We start from the raw sequence: 6,000 nt of genomic DNA, 5'->3' as shown, positions 1-6,000 counted from the left end.
TCATCGTGAAGTATCTAGATGGTGGGACCCAGATAAGGTTAGTTCTGTCTCCAGCCATTCCCCTTCCTTCCTCCCTCCCCTCCTCCTCCTCCTCCTCTTCTCCCCCACCCCTCTCTCATACTTCGGATTAAACCTAAGGCCTGCTGCATGTTTGACAAGAGCCGTACCACTGAGCTACATCCTTAACTTCCTTCCCCCGCCTCTCTCCTTCCTTCCTCCCTCCCTCCCTCCCTCCCTCCCTCCCTCCCTCCCTCCCTCCCTCCCTCCTTTCCTTTCTTCCTAAACAGGCCGTTACCAAGTTACCTAGGCTGACTTCGAATTTCCAGTTCTTTCTGCCTCACCTTTTGGAATTAACTGGGATCACAGGCTCGTGACACCGTGTTCAGCTAGTTTTATCTTCTATATCCTTTTCTATATTGAAAAATGACTCGAAAATCAATGTGTTTAAGTGTTTTGCAACAATCGCATGCCTTCTCTGCCCTGGAGAGGAAGTCCACAAGACTCTCAAACTGGTATCACAGGAGGACCCCCGTCTGCCTTTTCTCCCGTCTCTCCTCCCTAGACTCCTGGTTTCCAACCTAGCCGATCCCATCAACTTCCTAAGAAGCTGGGCATTGCTGACTCGGGGGCCTTTGCTCATGATACGCCGTTCCCTACTCCCTCCCAGAGAGCCCCTGCACCCTACCATTCTCTTTCCACAGCTTGACTCGGGGTACATCCCGTGCTTGCCCCCAGGGACAGAATGGCCCTGCCCAGTTCCTAGCGTCTTTCTCACTGCCACCATGCTCTCCCTGTGATATCACTCACTGGCCTCTCTCACTTCCTTCCACCGGCCTGGAAAACAGGGTCAGGCCCAGCACCCAGCCTGGCATGGAGGAGGCTTTGCCCATCTGGATTGGTGGAGCTGACTGGTGACTGAACACTAAATGGAGAGCGGACACCCGGGCCATCCCCAGCACCAGCCTCTTTGCAAGGTGGCATTCGTTTTCCCTGTCCTAGACACAGCCAGTGCCGAGGCAGTCTGGCAGGGCAGACAAAGCAGCCCGCAGCAGGCCGCCTGCTCGACTCCAAAGTGGCTTTGATTTCCTCTTCTGCGGGTGCCAAGTCCCTGAACAAATATTTTCCTGGAGTGAAGGAATGGCTTCGCTCTCAGCTTTAAGTGCTGGAAACAGCGTCTGGGGAAGGCAGGTTCCAGGAAGCAGGGAACTAGCAGGGCCAGGTCGCTGCTGGGGGAGGAGGGGGTCACCGGGGCTGCCCTCCGGGTGGTGCCCACCATCCCACAGCTGAAAAAGGGAGTCGGCTCCACAGAGCCCATCAGACCCAGACATGCAGCTGGTCTGCTTGGCATGCAACCGTGGCCAGCTTTGCCCTGGGCCTCTCCATCCATAAATTAGAATCCTCTGGGATTCTGCAGAAAACGTCCGACATGTGGCCTCCCCTGTTTCTACTAAAAAGGCTACAGTGGAACTTGAAGAAGCTAGCTAAGAGTCTCAGAAGCCCTTTGGTAATAAGCTTCTTTACTTCATGTGACTTTCCGATGGCAGACTCCACACCTAGAGCACACTCACCTAAGTGCGTGGCTGATGGTTTATTTACATAGACCTTCGCCCTTCTAATCACCACCCACATCAAACCAGAGAATATTTCTTGCATCCTAGAAGGTTCCTTTGTGTCCCTGCCTTGTCCATGCCACACCCTTGGCCGGAGGGCCCCACTGGGTTTCTATCATGGTCACCTGGCCTCCTGTAGCTGGAACTGTGCAACCCAGGTTCCTTTGCCTCTGGCTTCAAGCAGTTAAGAAGTTGCCTGTGTTGTGAGTGCCTTGGCACTTTGGTTCCTTGGTCATTGCCAAATAGTATTTCTTTGTATGAATATCATTGGTGAAATTATTAAGACCACTCCACAGAGTTAAAAGGGAGATTTATTTAATGGCGTAACTTACAAATGAAGGGATAGGTAGGTGGAGGGTTCTGTGAAAGACACAGTGCAGTCCGGCAGTGTTCTCTGGAGAACTCTCCTCGGTCTACCTCTGGTGTCCACGGTCCAAGAAGGAAGAGAGTGCAGTACATTCCGATCTCGGGTCTTCAGGGGCCTCCCTTGCCCCCGCCTTGTAGGCGTGTAGATAGTTACCGAAGCCTCAATGGGGGTTAGAACTTCCAGACCAAAGCTGGAATGGCCACCTACTACATCTCACCCTTTTTGTCTAAATAAGACCACTGTACTCTGCCACTAGTTACTTTTCTACGCTCCTGTTGATAGACATTGACTTCTGTGTCTGGTGTACACTGGCTATAGATGATAGGAGCATCCTCACGTCTATCTTTTGACAGACACCTGCTCTTATTTTCCCGGAGCCACGGAGAGGTGAATGCCTTCCACAGTTACCACCATGCAAGTCTCCCAATGCTCATGCGAATTGCATGCTCCGCGACAGCCCAGAAGCACTCCAGTCCCTTCCTCTCCCCTCCAACACCATTGTGTCTTCTATATCTAGATTGGTGGAGGCGGCTATCTTGTGTCATTCAATTTCTTTTTAAGAGTTGTTGGACTTTCAGAGCAGGACAGCAGCCTAGCTAGACATGGTGAACACTCCAAAGCCTGCGAGAGTGTACAGGCTCAAACTCTTGCACAACAGACATCTGCCTTCAAGGAGCACCCAGGGCAGCAGACGTCTTAGTAAGAGATGGTGTGAAAGGAAGAGTGACCAGGGAGTGACTGGGCAGGATTTAGGTGCCTCTCCTAACTGGAAGTTGAGCAATCATTCAATAAAACAGCTGAGGACCTGATTGGGGCTACTCCATCCTATGATTACGCCTATGATTACACATGGCCGAGGGTAGGTACCTAGGAAGGTGGATGCTATGGTGTTGGGTAATAAGGGAGGGGGAAGGGAGAAAGCCAGAAGGCTTTGCCACACCCAGGTGGAGATAGAAGAGCCTGAAACTCTGCAGCTTTGTGGTCGGGGAAGCCAAAGTATTTTCTAAATCCTGCTAGGCCCCTGGCTCAGGACCACTTCCCAGCTCCAGGGACCAGCAGCAGCTCAGAGGCAGCCCATCATGCTTCGTGAGCCGAGCTGGACGAAAGGAACATAGACGGTCTGAGAGGTACAGGACGCTGGGATACCTCTGAGGTGACCATGATTTCTGAGTGTTGTAGAATATTTAAGGTGTGTTACTTTTGTTTAACTCTGTGAAGCTGTGTTACTGTGCCTGCCTAAAACACCTGATGGTCTAATAAAGAACTGAAAGGCCAATAGTGAGGCAGGAGAAAGGATAGGCGGGGCTGGCAGGCAAAGAATATAAAAAGGAATGAGAGGAGGTGGACCCATGGGCCAGCCACCCAGGTACATAGCTAGCCACAGAGTAAGAGTAAGATTTATAGAAGTAAGAGAATGGGAAAAGCCCAGAGGCAAAAGGTAGATGGGATACTTAGTTAAGAAAAGCTGGCTAGAAACAAGCTAAGCTAGGGCTGGGCATTTATAATTAAGAATAAGTCTCCATGTGTGATTTATTTGGGGAGCTGGGTGACAGGCCCCCCAAAAGAAAAGAGCAAAACTAAACAACACTGGGCCTCTGCATTTTGCTGGCTTGCATGGGCTTCCAATTCTGCCAGGTGTTGTCCTGGGACCAACCACCATCAGTGCCTCACCCAAGAGAGGGCTCAAGATTGCTCACCTCGAGGGCTACTATCCTCTCTCCTCACCAAGACCATTAGCTCAGAAGGCAGGCTTATATCACACCTTTGCCTCTGGGCTCCCTTCAGGCTCACAAGGGGAGAGCAAGAGCATCCAGGAGCGTGCTTCGGAAATCCTAACAGTTCTCTGCCTCTATGTCTCAACCCAGGCCCATCTGCAAGGTCTTCTCTTTCCCTGGCTATCACTCCGGCCAACATGGAGCCTTTGGAACCCTGTCTTTGGCTGAGGTGCGCCCTCTGCCTGGAGCGCCTCTTCTCTCTGTCAGGGGCCACTTACACTTCGCACCTCCAGAACTGGCCCAAGGGCCACCTAGACCAATGAGCTCCAATGACCCTGATGCTGAGCTGGACAAATGTCCCTGTGTCTTCCAATCCCCACTAGCCTCCACAGAACTCTGCCGTGGACACCACTCTGTCCTCCTCTTTGTCTGCCATCCCTGAGAGCAGAAGAGAGGTCTGGAATCTTCATTCTGAATGTGACATCCAGAGCCAAACCCCAGAGGCAAGCAAGACCCAGACTGCAATTCAAACAGAAACCAGCTGTGAATTAAGAACACGACACCACTGAACCACACTCAGCCCGTCCCTCGGAAGAACCCTCAGAGGGGAATTCCGAGACTCCTACTTCCTACACAGAACCCTAGCACACTCATACCAGTGGCAGGGGCTGAAGACAGAGTCACAGCAATGTGCCCAGTGACTCCCTGCAGAGAAGAAAAGAATCTGGAAAAAGTGGAAGAGGAAGACAATGGAGCACAGGACAGCGAGCTGGAGTGAGGTGGGGACAGACAGATCGTAGACTGCCTGAGGACCCTTAAGTGGTATTTAAAGGACTCCACATCTTAGCTTCTTTCTGGAGGTCTTGAGTAGAATATAAATTAGTAAAATTGACGGAGATCCAGGCAGTCATGTCCATCACCGTTTTTACTACCCAGCCCGGGGGCTGGAGAAGAGCCAGTATTCTTATTTCAGTGTTTAAGGAACAAATGAATGACCTAAGGGGATGTTTTTGTGGTCAGTATTGGTGACGAAAGCTAGGGGCCTTGCTTATGCCAGATAAGCAAGTATGCTACCACTGAGCTCTATATCCCCAGCCCTCCTGACACTTAAAATTTTTAAGTTCTGAAACCAGGCGGTGGTGGTAGTGGCGCACACCTTCAATCCCAGCACTTGGTGAGGCAGAGGCAGGCGGATCTCTGTGAGTTCGAGACCAGCCTGGGCTACAGAGTGAGTTCCAGGAAAGGCACAAAGCTACACAGAGAAACCTGTCTCCAAAAAAAAAAAAAAAAAAAATTAATTAAAAATAATAATTTTTTTTTTAATTTTTGAAGAAACTGTGATTAGCAACTTCTCTCCTAATGACTAGTGTTCATGGTCCTGGATGGTAGGTACTCTGCATTCTACTGGAGGAAAAAAAAAAGGAATCATCAATATCACCCAGCTACAAATTCTGTGACCTACAACAGCAACCTGTCTGCCCAACATACTGATGCAATAGTGGTACAAATGTTATGGAAGTAACCAACCACTTTTTAATCGGATCTGAGTCTCACTCCGTGAGACAGAACCCACATCTGACACAGCTAAAGCAGCCAAGAAACTAGACTAGAGAGGTTGTGGGTCCTAGGAGCAAACCTATCATTATTATTATACTGTTAAAGAACTTAGCAATGACATGACTCCTAATGACACATTGCTAGATCGCACAGATCAGTGCACCACCCAGCCGCCATCAAGGAAACAGCTCCTTGCAGTAGATGATAAGTAAGGCAGACCCACAACTGGACAATATGCAGAGTGGGAGACTTTGGAGCACTCAGCCCTAAATGGGATCACTTTATTAGACCCCCCCCTCCCTCTCCTCAAGGCTCAGAGATCTACTCAGAAGAGGAATGTAAGAGCCAGAGGTGGTGGATGACTCCAAGGAAAATGCCTGTTCCAGACACAACAGGGCTGATACACATAGGAACTCAGAGACTTTGACAGCACACACAAGTTCAAGGCAGACAAAATCACTCGTGGAGAAAAGGAAGTAGACACAAAGTTCCACCTCTTACCAAGAAACTATTTGTCACTGATACCTCCTAGAAAAAGGAAAATCAATTTTCTCTAATGGCGTGACACTGTATTGGTAATTCACACACACCAATGCAGGTCCCATGCCCGTGTGTGTGTGTGCGTGTGTGCTTTTTATTCACTTATTTTTTTCTTGCTGGCATTTTGATTTTGATTTGGGTTTTTGTTTTTTGAGAGAGAAGTTGGGTGAGGAAGAGGGATATAGGAATTGGGGAGAATATAGCCCAACCA

This window comes from Peromyscus maniculatus, chromosome 22, assembly GCF_049852395.1.
Source record: "Peromyscus maniculatus bairdii isolate BWxNUB_F1_BW_parent chromosome 22, HU_Pman_BW_mat_3.1, whole genome shotgun sequence".
In the NCBI taxonomy this organism is placed as follows: domain Eukaryota; kingdom Metazoa; phylum Chordata; class Mammalia; order Rodentia; family Cricetidae; genus Peromyscus; species Peromyscus maniculatus.
The sequence above is the reverse complement of the archived record's forward strand: the minus strand, read 5'-3'. Positions refer to the sequence as shown.